General features: G+C 35.6%; 1 protein-coding gene across 1 annotated transcript in view; it reads left to right on the top strand.

Moving 5' to 3' along the window:
• Positions 1-1,189: 1,189 nt before the first annotated feature.
• LOC145660444 (glutathione S-transferase-like) overlaps positions 1,190-18,778 on the top strand; it is a 152,627-nt gene continuing 135,038 nt past the window's right edge. Inside the window, exon 1 of the mRNA XM_081725483.1 lies at positions 1,190-1,348. The gene's annotated coding sequence lies outside the window, so the exon portion shown is untranslated. The remainder of the gene's footprint in view (positions 1,349-18,778) is intronic.

Here is an 18,778-nt window from a genome sequence, read left to right as displayed (position 1 = left end):
GACGGATCAAATTAGTAAGTTTTGCATCACCATGAAGTCAAATTCCAATAAGATATACTGTATTCATTTTAAATAATATATTTTTCGTATAAGTCTATATATTATGACGCACGTGTTGTACATAGGGTCCAGCCAGCCCCTGAGTCTCAAACTCGGATGATCCGGACAAAAGTAGTGACATAAGTGATCCTGTGATACGTGCCCCTTGCCTCAAGGTCTGCAACATTGCCTTAAAAATAATCAGGTCTGAAAGAGAATAAATAACATTTCGTGGTTAAAAAAAATAAAAAGCGGTGGGGGCCACAGTGGCTCAGTAGTAAAGCGTGCACCTCTGGTGCGTGGGGTCTCTGGTTCGATCCCCTTTAGACTAGCCGGCATAACAGTGGGACGTAAAACTCATACATTTCAAATTTCAAAAATAAAAAGCATTAAAAATATCAAATGAGTAACCGCTATTGATCTAAAAAATCCTATCAAAGTGGTCCCCACTTGAAAAAAAATGGGAGTCACTGTCTTGAAATATAGTTTGTTTGTTCAAGGCTATGAGATTTGGACCTAGAGCTTAAGGCAGAAACCGAACCACCGTAATGTGTTCATTTTCTTAACATCCCCACCTGGAATCGAACCTGGAATCACGTGCACCGTCTTAAAATATAAATTATTCATGTTATGCCGCTTCCTTTGTGGAGAGGAAGACCCGGGTTCATTTCTCGGTGGGAGCCCAAGTGGTTCGGATCTCACCTTAAGCTGTAGGCCCACGTCTTGTATAGCCTCACTGCTGAAAAGGACCGCTAAACTGAAAATAAAATTTCCCCTGTGGGCACCATAATAATAATAATAATAATAATAATAATAATAATAATAATAATAATAATAATAATAATAATAATAATAATAATAATAATAATAGCGTTACTTGCTCCGCAGTTTGTAAACTATACTCATGAAAAAATACAGAATAACAACAATATTGTAGCATGCTTATGAAATGGCATTTCGTATTTGATAAATTATTGTTATTATTATATCTTTTTTGATACCTATATAATCTACTCATATGCTAACAAGACCATTTTCTTCACTGTAGCTAAGGATTAAGTATCCATCACAGGCCAGATTGAGGAAGAGCGAAGTTTACCAAAGAAACCCGTGATGTCGCCTAGCAACGCTGCTATCTCGTAAAAGGGGGCTTGGTTTAGTGCTCTTCGTTCGGCCGGATGAAGTCTGTGCAGCAGCGAGCGACCGACAATCGCATACCTCGCTCTGTCCACCCCGAACGCTCCCTGTGCTAAGTGTTGTGTGCAGCGAGGACGTGACAGACACTCCCACTTCTACAATAGATACACAGGTTAGTCTTTTCCCCCACTTAATATTTATGTGTAATCATGATACTACTATTTCAATTGTTTCTATAAGTGAGGATTTTTTACATCATGTAATGTATACATATCCAGAGGATTTGTGCTCGGGAAGTTTTCCCAAAGGAACAGTCTGACATTGATTTCCTGTCGACAATTTGTTCATAGATATTGTGACCTTAAAAAGTTGCGACACTTCAGAAAACGTTTCAGCATTGGCGCCGACGTTTGAAAGTTCTAGGGAAATGGATCACACCTACACATATACTGTATAATTATGAGAATAAATATACAGTAAATACACGAAAAAAGTCCTGAGAAATTAATTTGTTTCCCTAGAATTCAGAATACAATTTTGATTGTGATTTTCGGAATAGTAAGATGATTATGTGAAACTTGAACTTTGCTGTATAATAATAATAATAATAATAATAATAATAATAATAATAATAATAATAATAATAATAATAATAATAATAAACTTAAATTGCCTACTAACGTAAGAAATCTCGTACATTAAAAAATACAGTGTGTTTATTTAATTTTACATATAATAACTTTAAAGTACGTTACACAAATTTATTTTATGAATTTATTGTACAGTATATTGGCCTACATACACAATGTGTGTTTTCATCCACTCCTCCAGGCAGGGCGTCTGGCAGGAGGGATGAGGGGACGCGTCCCCTCCAGTATTTTGAAGTACAAAACATGCAATATTCTATTTTAATTTAATTTATTTACTAATGACAGAATAACATATAAATAACAATTATTATATTTATTTGGAATATAATATTGAGGCTGTGAAATGATCATAACAGAGTTCTTGATATGTCTCAGGGGTTCCATGAAGGTAAGCAGACAGGTAACAGATGGAATCAAAGATATGGGCTAGGTACTATCTTTGATGTCCCCCCCAATTTTACATGCCAGAGACGCCATTGCCTCCAGGAGTTAAAAGCACATAGCTATTTCATTGTATTTAATGACAAAACGAGGCCCTACTACCAGCCTCTGTTCTCATCAGCCTTTCTCCAGAATCTCGAATTTCAGTGATTATTTCATAGTAAGAAAAAGAAATGAAATGAAATGTTTCAGTTCAACATCTTCTGGGCTTTCCGCATACGGGATCCATGGTCATTTAGCCCGTTACATATGAGCAGCGTCGGACTGAGAAGTAATCGGGGGCGCAGACCTTAAATCATTAGGAGGGCGCACTGCATCTAACAAAGGGACCTTTATTATATAGGCTATGTGTATTCTACCTGGCTCATCAACAGTAGTACATAAAGTCCTAATACAAAAAATATCCTCGCAGACCATTTAAACGCTCAAAATGTAAGTGTCAAAACCATATAGTTTTATTCCGTTATATTTAATAAAACATCTACAGCAAACAAAGTGAGAACCTTGGAGGTCAAGGGGTCTAACTGACTATTAAAATAAAGTTTATTTATGCCCAGGACATGGACTCTCCACAGTGAAATACCGTATATTGTAAAACTTTATGTAATTTCGTCTCATATAAGGAAGAGGTAGAGCAGTTAATAAAAAGAGTGTCCGGAATCGACTCCCACTACCAGTTTTTATTATAAAAATCCACTATAAGAGTATTTGTACAAAATACTATACAATTTGTTCTCTACTTTAAAAGGGTAAGTGAAAGGTAGTCTTTGACCGTAAGGTCGCAGACAGGATCTCCAACAGAGCCCCGAAGCAGGCAAAGTGGAGTGGAATTAGGTTCCCAAAGCTCCGAAGCAAGCAGTGGGTAGGTTAGATGGCCAACAGAGCCCCGAAGCAGGCAAAGTGGCTGAGGTTTGGATTCCCAGACAGAGCCCCGAAGCAGGCAAAGCCAGGAGAAAGGATAGGCGTAGTCTCGTAGGAGACTAGAGGCCCTGGGATAGGTTACTCCTAAAGTCCCGAAGCAGACAGTAGGAGGGTCACCAGAAAACTGGTACTGAGTTGGATTCTTCTGCCCAATTTATAGCGTCCCTTGGGTGGCGGTGGCGCTTCTGCTTCGATTTCGTCTTCTGCTCCGTAGGAGGGGCTAAACGTCGTCTGCAGGTGATAGCAGGTCCCTCTGGTGGAAGATCCTCTTGCCGAACCATGTGGTGTTGTTTGTAAACATTGAAGCGTGGAATGGCTTGTTTACGACATCACATAGGATATTACAATATAAACTGGGAGGTGAAATATATAAACTGGGACGCGATCCACTCATCGGTATACCCTCGAGTGGACAGCGATGTGGTTCACCTTCTAGTTTGCATATTGTGCTGCGGAGAGTCCTTTTCTGAACATAAGTAAACCCTATTGGAAAAGTCATATAAACTCTGATCCCTTATATTCTGGGACCCTCAATTGAGCTGTCGGAAATCAGTGAACTAATGTATTTTTAAGCTATCAACAACCACGATTGGCATTTTTGGAAACAGTGGTAGAAAAAGTCACATAGAAAGGTGATGTAAAAATGTGATAACGTACCATTTGTGGCATCTGATATGCTAGGTTCTTTAAGTTTTACACGCAGTTATTGACAACTCGAAAATGCAGTTACAGTAGTTCACTTTGGTCTCAGACAGCCTAATTACTACTGATGCAATGCCAATTATACAAAGCATTCAACTTTTATCGCTTTGATCTGTTTACATGTCAAGAAACAAAGACATTCCTACCTTACATCAGGAGTCTTTTCTATCTGTACTATCATGACAGAGTTTGTTAATTATGGCATCACTATTCAATTTACTTAGTATATCCCTTTCACACTGCATTAACAGAAATGATTCAAGGTTGTTTTGACCGAGATTCGCCCTTAGTCTAGCTTTAATAATCTTCAGTTTGCAAGACGCTCGTTAACAACTTACTTGTGTAAGAGGGATCGTAAGGAGGAAATTGTACACTTTAAAGAGCTCTGTATAACATAAGGAATATATAGGCCTAATTTTGAACTCACACGTGAGGCAAGACTTGCAGGGTTTTTTAAAATTTGATTTCGTGCATCGTCCCATTCTGTTTCTTCTTCATACTCACTACTTAATTCTTCATTATCATACTCATTCTGGTCACCTCCTTGCGATATCTTGGACCAAACCACTGTAGATGATTTTGGTTCTTCGGTAAGTTTTCCTTTATCTATGCTTGGAATTAATTCACAAATTTTGCTCATTGCATTTGAGGGTAGTTCGTCTTTTAAATCAGAATAACGCCTTAGATCAAAAGACGCCAAATCCAGATAAAGGTTTTTGTCTCGAAAACCAGCTGGTCATACTTTGATAGATTTTGTCAAGGACAACGTTGAAAACACACAATCTGAAGCTTTCCTCTTCTGTATTCCCTATGATTTCACGAGATGCCAATTCACCACTCATTTTCTTTACCTTAGGTACTTTTCTTTTTGGGAGCTCTGTTTCAATACAAAGATCTCCAAGTGAGGAACACTTTTCTACTCTATCACTAATCTTTTCTGTCACTACTCTTACAACAGTCTTTGATGCCAGACTAACTTCATTTGTATTTATTCCTTGCTTTATTTAAACCATCCTATACAGTGGAAATGAACCTCCAAGCTTGGACATAATTAAGAGTCTTGATTTGAAAGTAATCTGAGAGAAAACTAGTAATTTGCAATATTAGTAAAAGCACCATTGCCACTAAGATTGTTTCGTAGGAGACGAACTTCTTCAACAATGAAAGAGCATCATTCCGAACTTTCTGAGTGAATTCATTGGAGTTACCAATAAGGAAGAGTATAATCACAAGTTCAACGAAGACTGGCTCCGATATCCTCTCTGTAGCAGCTCTACCTTCTGCCCAGTAATGAAAACGACCAAATGTACTTACAATAGCAAGACTTATTGTTCCACCTAGTCGTGCAAATGGCAACAAGACGTGCAAGGCGCTGGTAGGACTCTTTGAGAAATGTCTGTTTCCTGTAGTAATCCAAAGAAGGTTATGGATGTTGGAAGGAATTGCGCCGTATCACAAATCACAAGAATGAAAACATGGACATATCACCACGTGTAAATATGGTTGGAGATTAACTCCTGAGCCTTGTCGTGGCGCTGTTATATTGACTACTCATATTCGAAGCTCCATCAAATGAATTGGCGATGCACTTTGTCACATGTAGTTCAGTTTCGTTCAATGTATCGATCTAGGTTCAGAAGAGACTATCGCCAGTTGTAAAATTTACACATTTTAATCCTATTACTCCTTCCTTCACTTTTGCTTCCAAAATATATCGAATTACTGTTCACACTGGTCAGAACTAGACACGTTCATTATTGTATCCACTAGTACGGAAAATTGGTTAGTTTTTCTAATTTCATTGCAAATAACGTCCTGTATCTCTTTCTTAATAATACGGATATATTTTTTCTATTGTACTCTTGCTTAAAAATGTTATTTGTTTTCCCCTTCCACTTTCTTTCCCATCCTCTTTTACGAAAAGTTTTGGTTTGCTCACTAACTTTCTTCAGATGATTGCTCAAAGTATGATTGTAGTCACTAAGAAGAAGAATGATTTCTAGATAGTTCTCATAGTTGACATCTGGATCATCTAAGCTGTATGCACCCTCTTCTTTCCTTCAGAAAGCAACGCCTTTTTTTCCTCGCTATAAACAAATTTGGGCCTGAAATCCAACTTAAATAGTTAAATATGATACAATCACAGAGATGGAGTACTCACAGAGATGGGTTACTTTATCTTTGTGGATTCAATGTTCAGAAAAACGATCAAGTAGCACTTCACTATCTTCGACCCAAAAGCCGTTACTGGTAGGGGACGTAAACCATTCATCGAGCAGGGCGCACCGGCATATGAGGAATGATGTCCCTCGGCGAGCACACTATCCGTGGCAAGAGAAGAAAGGAAGCGGCCTGGGACCTATAAGTTAGGTATCATCCCAGCATTTGCCTGGTGTGAATGAGAAAAGCTCAGGAAAAACTCATTCTGCAACTCAGGAAAAACTCATTTTCAGGATGGGTATCTTGAAAAAAGCTTTTTACACTTTTCGACCTAGTGCGTGATTAAGACAAGTGAATGATGATGGAAGAATCGATGGAATGAGTACGTGAGAGGAAATAGGAGTATCCCGAAAAAAAAAAAACACTAGTGCGATGTTGTCCACCACAAACTTACTTGGCTAGTCATCAAGCCCTGGACAACATGCACCAGAGATAAGCGCTCTAGCACTGAGCCATCGTGTCCCCCAGTTCATAGTAAGGATAGACACATTTTTTACAGAGACACTGTATCGATTTTTTTTCAGAAAACGAAAAAATTCAAAAAGCGAAAACGAAAGATTTTTCGAAAAAATCGAAAATAGAGAAATAGATTTTTCGAAAAAAATCGAAAATAGAGAAATAGATTTTTCGAAGAAGGCCATCCTTAATTTATACTAAATGTTGGTGGTAGTGTGTACTTCATAAAATTGATTACTTTAGGTACATATAATTACGAAGTGTATTTATTTATTTTGGAAAATTTTCTATCCGCAGACCTAGGTTATACCGTAGGTGGGAATTTCCTGTAGTCTTACTGATTCAGTCTAGACATTGGTGCTATTCTATTTTTTTTAATAACCTCTGGCGGATGGGTAAATAGTTCTCATGTGACATGTAGCGATCTACACAACATACTAATACAAGGGGGTGTGACGATATTATGAAGTTTCGAATATCTTGGAAAAGAATTGTCCAAGATAGATGGTTGTCAAAAAGTAGTAGAAAGACCTTAATCCAGCAATGGACCGACACTTGTTAATGGTCTGTATAGTCAAATATATATAAATAACTCTCACCACTTCACTCAGTTCTCATTCTTGATATCTGAGCATTTGAGATTAAGGAATAAACGTCTATACCTTGTTCTGAGAGATGGTATATTTAACCCTGTAGCTAAGAAGGAAGACATTTAAAATAAACTTTACAGTTCCCCTCATCCTCCATTAATCTTCGGCTATGTACAAAGCAAAGTAATGTTCTCCGAAAGGTCAATTGCTTTTGGTTGTGAAAAATGTGTATTCTACAAGCTCTCCCTTCCGCTGAAATTTTGCAACACACACTTGCTATGCTAATAGAAATACAAAAGATATAGAAATCGTATCTGCATAGTTTATTTTCGATTCATGAAAATGGGTTCTGCTACGTGAAATTGGCACCGGCCAATTAGTTTTTGATATAAATTGTTTATAAATCGTGAACAAACAAATTTTATGAGAACATTCGTAAACAAGCGATGAACAAGCGATCTGCATGTTTTATTTTCGATTTCCGAAAATGGATTCTGCCAGGTTCATGCACATAATTTGTTTGACTTCTTTCTTTTACTCTTGGCTAGATCATGTGTGTGTGTGTGTGTGTGTGTGTGTGTGTGTGTGTGTGTGTGTGTGTGTGTGTGTATTTATGTCTGGGTATAACAAACGGTTCTGCAACTTGAAATATTTTAACAACCGGTTCTAGCGAACCAGCTGAATAACACCACTGAGTATAAAGCATTTCAACCTGTCTTGTTTCACTTCTGGATCTTTAGTTCTAATCACTTCTCTACTGGCTACTCGTGTACGTTTGGTACACGAGGTTCCGGAATCGATTACCTATACGGGAGCAATCTGAACACATTGTAATGGATCAAATCCTACTTGAAACTGTAGCTCTCGTTCTACAAACCTCGCTGCTAGGCTTTCTTCGAGAAAATTTTGTTCTGTGGGGTAAAATCAATATATGAGGAGGCTGCACTGACGCACTGTTTGTTAAAGGACGTACCCTGCACGAAAGTGACATATAATAGCAATTTAATTTATCTTAGGCGGTTGAGTAACTTCGGAAGCAAATCCCCCTCCCTCCGGAAATATCTGGAAAAAACCCTTCTCGCTGATGACAAATATGTCTACTAATAAATTATACTTACAGTCCAGAGGTTTCAAAACATTGAATATTCCTACTCTTGTTTCTTCTTCTTCTTCCCCTCCTCCTCCTCCTCCTACTACTACTACTACAATTATTATTATTGAGTTTGAATGTTCAGGAAATATTTATTGCACATAACTTTGTTTTCTTCTTAATGAGAAATCAGTGAAATAATTAAGTTTAAAATGTTCAAAATAGAATGCTAAATGTGCATATAGACGTTATTGGGCTCTTTTTGTGTACAGAATTTTACTGTTATGCACACGTGTTATTCTGTTATTCAGGCAGTATTAACGAATAGTACAAAGAGGAAGTTTTTAATTTTTCTCACATATTTAAAAAAAAAATCAAAATACTAATTGATGGTCATATGAGGGCTTCTTAATATACAGGGTGAGTAAAAACTAATGCTCGCTCTATAGTTAGGGTTACTTCAAATTGAACATGTGAAACAAACAAACAAAAACAAAAAAACTTGAGATGTCATTTTTTTTAGCTGTAGTAGCTGATTGTGGACTTTCTTGAAGATGGTATATGGAGGATATAGATATATGTATATTCGTATAATGGATAGTCTTTTAATTAAAGTATTATCAATATTAGAAACTGGAAATCACTCTCAAATCAGATAGATCACAGATCAATGAATTCAACAATGAAAATCACTGTTGCAACATGCGCGCTAATATTGATAAATTATAAGTACTCATTAATACTCGTATAGAAATATTCAGCATGGGAAATCTGGGTTCGATTCCCGGTAAAAGCTCATGCGGTTCGAATTCCACGTTATGCTATAAGTCCACGTCTCATATAACCTTGATGCTGAAAGGGACAAAAGTCTAATCCAACTAACGATTAATCAATCATACAGAAATAAATGCTAGTATTTTTCTATTTTAAATTGATGAGTTATGTAGATTTAAGTAATTTGCGGGATACACAGACCAGTGTCATACAGCCGTGTTTACTTTGTAACTGATTTCTGATCTTGCAAATCGCAAAGCTTGATTGATTGTTATTTTTGTCCATATAGAACGAAGCCTACAATTTAAAGTAGAATCTGAACCACTGTAATGCTTTCTATACGGGAATCAAACCAACAGTTTCGTTCACCACAGCCAGGCGCGCTACCCAATCAGATCAGCGCAGGGTGTTGTAACGTGTAGAAGTAAGAACAAATTTTACTGATAGGGTTCAGTGTCTGCGGACTAATCAGTTTCTGCTGCGTTGAATTACGCTTCTTTAATTGAAAAACTATAAGCTGTTCAAGTAACAAAATCTAGGATCTATTTTCCTTATTGAATTACATCTCTACCGAGCTTCTCTATAGCAGTGGTTCCTAACAGGTGTGTCGCACAGTCCCATAGGGCGTGTTGCTAAATTTTAGGAATTTAAAAATCATGAAGCATTTATTATGAGTAATTATTTAAATTCAGTCTTGAGCCAGACTGTACCATTAAACGCCTCCAGCGGCAGTAGCAATGCTCAGTAGTGCATAGAATCGCTTATTCTTACTGTTGTAATTTATGTGATTGTTGTAATTTATATGATTATTAACTATCAAATAAGTGCGTCGTTATGTCATGAGTGTTCAATAAAATGTATTCTCAGTCAAAACGATTGAAAACACTTCTGTAGAGCATATATATAACGCATAACATTAGACGAAGACCGTGTCTCTTCTTTTTTTTAATATATTGAAAGCAACAAGCTTTAAGATACGTCTTCACTCAGAGCATATTGAGTTAAAAATCTCTTTTTTTCTCTTTTTTTAAATGATAGTAGCGACACGTGCCCTATGAAAGAAGAAATTGAAATATGAAAGGCAGGGTTGGCTGGTTTAAACCAAGGTTTAAACCAGCTGTTTTTTTTTTTTTTTAAATCAACTGGTTTAAACCAAAAAACAAAAAATGTTCGCAAAAGTGTAAGTGTTTGTAAAATCTTGATGAACACACATTTGTGGGTTATTACGTTTCACTCCCGTATATTATTCGTATTATATTCAGACCTAAATTCCCCATTCATTACTCAAAAAGATTATACTACAAAAGCAACTTTTTTTAAACAAGTTTATAAATGTTTATTTTGTGATTTTTTTAAGTTATTATTGTTATGTAATTCTCTAACATGATGAAGGATTATTGCTTAAGGTAGTTTAATAGTTATAAACAAAAACTTCTACTTCGGTCTTATTAACAGCAGTTAAATAAATTGTAGTATATACTGTAACTCATGAAGTATATTTTAATAGTTATGCAAAATCCATTTTATTTACGGAATTAAGATCAAAAGCACTATCTTTCTCCAGACACTTACAATGAAATAAGACAACGATGTGTGAAAATATACTCAGAAGAGTAAAAACAGAAAAGTGTAAACAACACCTCCTCTGCTCTTATGAAACTCGAATTTAGTTGTGTGCATCACTACTACTCTTATACAAAGGCCGTTCAATAAGTTTTGCACAGATAGTTGTAATAGTATTATTATTATTTGCAATATGATGAAACTTTAGCTGAACACACTTTGATCTTTTGGCTACAAGACCATGTCACTCAATGTGACATGCCTTGAATGTACTTTGGTAAAATTCAGGTGACTGACTTGTACACCATTGTTTTCCACAAGAAATGAGGGCCTTCTCAGTGTCAAATGTTTTTCCTTGTAGGTGAGCCTTCAGATGACCAAACAGGAAGAAATCTGGAGGAGCCAATTCCGAATTATAGGGAGGCTGAGGGATGATTTCCCATTTTCATGATTTTCTGCTGTGTCATCTGGTTGTGTGGTGCTTGGCATTGTCATTGATGGATTAACTACCTTAGTTTGCAGCTCAGGTCTCCTGATCTGGAGAGCAGTTGTATCTTGTCCAGTGGCAAACAATGACGCTCCTTGTTAACTATGGAGCTATGTGCCAAGAAGTCTACGAAAATGACACCGCACTGATTCCAGAAAAAGGAGGCCACAATTTCTCTGATCTGGAAAGGCTAGGTTTTTTAAACCACTGCAACCAACACTGAATACTGGTGCAGTCCAATGTGTGATCCCAAATCGAAAGCAACTTCCTATGAATTGGTGTAGCTGAATTGTCACCGGGTGTGAACAGAAATTCCATTACCAACCGTTGTCGGGTCCTGAAGCCTACTTCAGTGTCCATTGTGGTTTAACTGTGAATAAGAGGAGATAACAATTATTATCATTTTAAAGCCAAAGTATCAAAGTATGTCCACCTAAAATTTCATCATCATATTTCAATTAATAAAAATATTATACCCATCTGTGCAGAAACTATTGCACATCCTTTATATTAGCTTGGTTTTGCGCACACTTTCTTCATACTCCTCCGTCATTTACCAATAAAAGATTAAAAAAAAAAAAAAAAAAGTTGAGTCCAGGGCTGTTAAGTGGAGAAATTGGTAACTACTATGGAAGTAGGCTATGGTACCACTAGTATAGTAGGATCTGATTGTCAAGTGATTGCAACCATTTGCTGATAATGTGAGAAGAAAGGAGCGATGGAGGTATAGCCCCTAAATGTGCTTTTCCATATGCTCAATGTTACTGGATGTAGCTGCAGCGCTCATGCAACTAAAACATAAATCTCTCTAATTCTTTAAGTTTTATTTTTTAATATGAATTTTTGAGACACGCCTTATAGAATCATTGTCTAGCACTGAAGAGCAAAGTATTATTCTTACTCAGACACTGTTCTAACACTTGAAAAACGTTGTTTGAAGTTAGAAAATAAGGCTGTTGCACAACCTATACCAGCAGCAGCGCCTGGTTTATAAAATAAAAGAAACCAATTCAAAATTAACTGTTTCAATCCAGTGCAAACACTAGCAGGTAATTTGTTTGTGTTCTTATGGATCAATTTCAGTTACAGTTTGACCAAGACTAAGTGTACACCCTTATGCAAATTACCTGAACAAACGGAATTAATAATTGACTTTCAGTTCCGCCATTTGTATGCATTGTAGCGTGGATTTTATAATTTTATTGACAGTTTACAGTGTATTCTTACAAACTGACCTCAAATTTTTGATTGAATTAAGATTCGGGTATTTCAGTGACTATCAAAATAAATCAAACAATTGCCAACGAAATATTTTTAAAATCTTTATATATATCTTTATATATATAAAGATTTTCAACAAAATCTGGATATGACTAGTGTCCAGATTTTGTTGAAAACCTAAATGTTCTACAAGAATTCCTGCTGTTTGGAACAGTAATGAGGGTGGCTCAGTGGCAGAGCATTTACCTCTGGTGCGTGGAGTCCCTAGTTCGATCCCGGCCAAGTATATTTGTGGTGGACAACATCGTGTCCATTAGTTTTCTCGGGGTACTCCCATTTCCTTTCACATTCTCATTCCACCAATTCTTCCATCATCATTCGTTTGCCCTAATTATCGTCTCCTTTAGTTTTAATTATTGTCTCCCTTTACCTAATCGTGGGACTTAAACTGAAAGACTTCATTTCATTTTAATTTAGAACAGTAATTTTCAAACCATACTCATATGATTACCTTATAGTTCTCAAAATAAGTGTTCTACTGGGATGTAACCACGGGAGAGGGGAAAAGTGGACCCGGTCTCCCAAATGAATTTCGCATGATATGTGTTTATTAACCTTATGTAATGCTTACAGCCAGTGCTGTAGTCCTAAAATTTTCAGAGGGTATACGCTGATTTGTGATCATCTATCATTATCATAAGACACATGAAGGCATTTTATAATGAACAATGTAAATCGTGTGTATTAATTAATTCAATATAAAGAATACGTTACTGTTTTATAGTCTAAAAGCATTTCATGCTATTTTCTTCATGACATTCCTTACATAAATCACAGCATTAATAACATAAGTAGGTGTAGGTATGGAGACGAAACCAACTCCGAGAAGAAACAGAAAAAAATCGCACTGGATTTTTTCATGACATATATTTAAACACCTGTTAAGAATATAAGAGAAAAAAGGTGATATAGTCACTTTATCATTGGAGTCATGATCCGATTAAATAAATACATAAATATAAACGAAACTACACACTTTGAAGCAGAGGGTGCACTCTAATGGCTAAGGTTAAGCAGAGGGTATACGGCGTGTACTCTCGACTATAGCCCTGCTTACAGCAAATGAAGAATGTTTATGATAGAAAATGAAAGCAAAATAATTACTGAAAATATTTTAAACAATGTCAGCACGTTAAAATGATTAAAAACATCTTCAATTACTTAAAAAAAGAAAAAAAGATCTGTGTGCACTAGAATTAATACTCGCAGTAATTATGTTCAAATTAAATAGCAAGGACAGTTGTGTATGAATAATTAAAGAAGTATATTTTAAATTTGTAGAAGTCTGATACACACATACCAAACCATGTAAATTTTCTTTAACAAAAAATATTTTTTAACAACTCTCACCTATATTATGGTGGTAGCCTATGTTGCTTTCATTTTACGTTGCTGTGCGATAGAAAATATTAATCCTAAAATTCCTCTAAGTAATTATTTAATTAGAAAATAGCACAGACCATCTCAAAAACATTGGTTAGTTTACCAAGTAGTAGTTTGTATTCGCCAGAAAATTACACAAAGAAATAATGTTATTTTTCCACTTCTGAATTAATTTCAGAAAAACACGGGAATGTGACTGATAAGTACCTAAGGTTCTTATGCATAAGTCATAACTTGCTTCAAACACGCAAATGTCAAATTGTTTTATGCAAATAAGTTCGATGCGAGTACGGTAATTATGTCAAGAAGTTGTCGCCAGTTTTTCCAATACCGCAGATAATCAATAGGCCTACTCGTGGTATATTGGTACATATATAAGATACATATATACTTGATATCGGCGCAGAGCAGCCTTGGAGCTATATGACTAATATATGATCCACGTTCGATTTCCAGTGAGTGCTCATGTGGTTCGGATTCCACATTAAGCTATAAGTACACATCTGACACAGCATCGATGCTGAGAGTAGGTCCAAACCAACCAAGTAGTCAATCTCAGCACGGAATATAAATTTCAAGCTCATTTACGAATACCGTTGGCGAACATAGGATTTTATCAAAAGTTTGCTCAGACACCCAACTCCACATAGATTATATTTTAAATAATAATAATAATAATAATAATAATAATAATAATAATAATAATAATAATAATAATAATAATAATAATAATAATAATAATAATAATAATAGTATTTAAACGTCTAGTATTATGCATATATTTCATGTAATGCTTCCGCACGTCACTATTTTTATGTACTAATTAATAAAGCTAAGTTTAGGCATTCTTTATCCTTTTAAAGTAATAAATGCTGCTATTTGTTCCAAGAGAGAGCTATTTTCAGTGAATACTTTTTTGGAAGTAATTTTAAAAGTTAGATTGCTTTTTCGAGTAATTGATCGCTAGAAGATACATTTTACGAGGCGTATTGTACCTCGACACCAATTCTAGAAACCATGTGTCGTCTCGTTTGTGAGACGAGACGTCGTCTCATACAAATCCCTATAAACCAGTTTTTATCGAAGAATGTCATTAGAATGAGGGAAAAGAAGAAATATCTTTAAAGGAAGGAATTCATCCACAGCTCCTTAAATGTCAAAATTGTTATATCTATTTTCCAGTTTTCAATAACGTGTAAAATGTGACCAAATTTTCCTACTGTAGAATTCAAATTGTATTGTGGACACACACAATCAACGAAAGATTTAAATGAGCATAAACAATTAGTTTCATCTTTATAATAATTTTATCCTAGTACAGCATATACTTTTCAACCGTCCAACCTACTAAGGGCATGTTAGAAAGGCGTTTCTCAACAGAATAATAGCTTCAGAAAGAAATTACGCTACTTAACGGCAGCAATGCACAAAATAATGAAAAATTTTGGTACAGCATCCGACAAGGAGAAAATGCAAGATGAAAGATTGCAACCCTGCAAACAAACCATCTGCTCCGCAAATGTTTGATCACATTTACCTCATTAGTTTTGAAGCATAAACTTTAGATCAGAAGAGTATAGTAAGGTACAAAACAAGGAACATTTTCCAGGCAGCATCTGATGAATAAAAAACGTGATATGAGAGATGGTAACATTGCAAAGAAACTAACTGCTTTCTCAAAATGATTACCCATGGTTATTTTATTGGTTTTGAAGCGCGAATTTCAGATTAGAAGAGAGTATTCATGAATATAGCTAGGAAATTTCATTCTGTAATATCCGACAACGGGGGGAAATGCGAGATAAGAGATGACAATACTGCAACCAAACTGAGGTTTTCAAAATGTCTACCCACGATTTTATAATTAGTTTTTAAGCATAAACTTCAAATTAGAAGAGAACAGTCGTCAGACATGCCGTTCCTACGGGTCTTATGGCTGGAACCTGGACTATACCCCCAATCCGACAGAAGTTCCTGAATTCATTCCTGGTTCCAATACTTGTGTAACAAACGAAATGCATAAGCGATTTTGGTGTATATTGATCCTCAACTAAATTAAGATCACAGCTGGTTTACGTGATAAATGCTTGTTATTGTATTGAGCAGTAGGTTAAGACCACTGTATTCATATTGTTAATGTACATTGAATAGCGAAATAAGAATTTTTCAGCTAGGAAAATGTTGCCAAAATTTACCCAGGAATATTTGCTTCATCTCGAAAGAAATTGCTCCTGGTTGCCCTGAATTAATTATTGGTGATATTTCTGTGTATAACATGCAATTATGTTGCAGAAATAATTGTCGAAACTTTTGGGAAGATTTGTCTTGACTTGAATATACGTATGTATGGCAATTTATAGTAAGCAGAACAAGAGAACTATTGGCAATCGCACCCTAGTGCTGCCGGAAGAAAATGTTGAAAGTGAAAAGGTACGTATCTCTGAAGGGAGAGTCACACGTTATCAGTTTACATAAGAATACACAAGATAAATTTTATGACGACTTTCTTCTCTAGAATTTCCTTCTAGGGTAGTAGCACCTTTACATTGCTACATGGTGTACTTTTCCGTATCTGTAGAACGATGACGGGGGTAAGGGGCGAGTACCCCTTCCCGACGGTGGCTATGCCTGCTCCCCCAAACTTGTAATATAGGTCAAGCAACACAAAAGTATGCTATTCGGTATATAAAAAGTAGCTACCTCCCAGAAAATGTCTCTGCTCCTCTGTCTTCCTGTTCCTTGCCGAAAATTAAAGCTGTGCTGTCATTGCTATAGAATGGTCTAATTCAAGGAACTATATTTCACGTGTATAGGTAAATGCATTTCGGTGTTCGCGAAAACCAACCATAACGATATGAAAATAATGTTTTTCTAATTGAATCGGTCATTTGAGAAACACCTCATATCCAAAAAAGTAAACTTTCGGGAATCTAAATAAATAAATAAATAAATAAATAAATAAATAAATAAAAATAAAAAGTTTTTCCATAATTTAACATCATATATTTTTTGAAATGTTTTATATGTTTCTACAGGGGTTTGGTAAGCTAATTCTACGAAAATAAAATTTTATTATTTTTATTTTGATATTTAAAAAAATTATAAACGTTGTTGGAGATGTGTTGTTTCTCAAATGACTGACTAAACGATATGTTATCAGGTATGAAATAAAAGGTAAAACAATTCAAATTATTAATAAAAATCAATATTTTCTTTCTCAAATAATGTATGCATATTTTCCAAACATTGTTTCTTAAAACAGTTCAACGTCATCCATATCGATAGTTGGCCAGTCATAAATTTTTGAATAAAATTCACCAACAATGTCTGCAGGTATATAGGCTTCGACTTTCTTGAGATCATTGATTATGTTGATGTTGATAGGTACACATTTTTGCAGGTAGGCACTGATTTTTGGAAGCTCTGGTAAACCAGTTCCCGATTTTTTGAAGTCAAAAGTTTGTCCACCAATAAAGTTTTTACTTTAACTTGGCCTACGTGTTTATTAGAGTAATGAAACTCCATAAATGTTGAAATGTTGAATTTAATTTTGTTTTCCTTTGGGAAGTTCCTTGCTTGAGTCTCCGTAGATGTTACTTTTTTTATATAAAATTGACCAAACCATGATTTAAAATCCTTCACTTTTTCACTTTCTACTATTTCCACGAGGAACTTGTCCTGAATAGCAGCAGAGTGTAGCTAAGTTCAGCATATTGTTTTATGTGTAAATCCTGTCAGTTGTTTTAATTTTTCGTTTGGTTACACTAAAGTCGCGGTCACATGGAAGGTACGAATGACCTCGAATAGGAACATAGTGATGAATACTGTCGAATCGGCCAGTTTCCATTGGGGCAAGAAAAATCCACACAACCACGGTGTTTTTGTTTTGTCCAGGTGTACCATCGGAAAAAACATGAAGATGCCTAACACCAGCATCAATAACTTCATTGATATAATCAACTAAAAATGACCAAATTTCTTTTGGCCCCTTCTTAGCTAAGCCCTCATGATATACATAAAACTTGGCTTTATTGGTTGCAACATCATGAATATTAAAAACATTCACTGCCAACTGCCGTAAGTAAAATATTTCTTGAACTGGTATTTGAGGAAGTTGAAGGTTTTGCATAAAGTCCATGCAGATCCTACCTACTTTTTCATTCGTTGAACACTTTTGTCTAATATTTTCAATGGCTTTGAAAAACTTTTGTGATCTCTTTTTATGCACAAAGAGTTCTGCAACATAAACTCTTTTAGCTACATAATTTAAAGATGGACTTTTTATTTTGACAGACAGTTCCTCACATTTACAAAAAGAATCAATCTGAGGCCTCCCAAAAGTTAGGTCAAAATGCTCATGAAATATTTTCAAATAAATCTTGCAATCAACACTCAAGTCTGGATGTTTTTCTTTGTAAAGTTACCACATAATTCTTACATTAAGGTTAGCGTTCAAGTATTTGTAAGACCTGCTGGTGTAATGGTCTTCTTTCTGGGGAAAAGAGGCTATGTGGTCGTCAATAGCCTTTATAATATGACCTGGCTTAGCGTTCCCTGGAGCATTTGTCATTTGAGAAACAACACATTTCCAGGAGATGAGGTGTTTCTCAAAGGAATGGATATTTTCTAATGCGCCATCACCATGGTTACTAAGTGGAGGTGAGTTGTTCTATGCGTATTGAATGTGTCTAGCCCTCACCAACAATTTAATATGTCTAACTCAATTTTGGCCAAAAATGGACATGAGGTGTTTCTCAAATGACTGATTCAATTATACTTATAAAAGAGTAGAACTGATTGACTCATCACCACCTAGGCCATACTTCTGTAGGTATAAACGTAAAATTTCCACAAACAATTTATTTTGTCACTCAAGCAAAATATAAGGATAGATGTTTGGAAATACGTATCCTAAGGTGTAAAAGTGTTCAATTTTCTGTGTATTTATTGACCAAAAATATTGTATCCCATGACCGTCTGAAGTTTAGAAGATGAAATTCGGCATTTACATCCCATCAAAAATAATTGAATACATGTTATATTG

Source organism: Thermobia domestica, chromosome 1, assembly GCF_964235325.1.
Source record: "Thermobia domestica chromosome 1, izTheDome1.hap1.1, whole genome shotgun sequence".
NCBI classification, from domain to species: domain Eukaryota; kingdom Metazoa; phylum Arthropoda; class Insecta; order Zygentoma; family Lepismatidae; genus Thermobia; species Thermobia domestica.
Note: the sequence above shows the minus strand (reverse complement) of the source record. Positions and strands in the feature narration are given on the sequence as shown.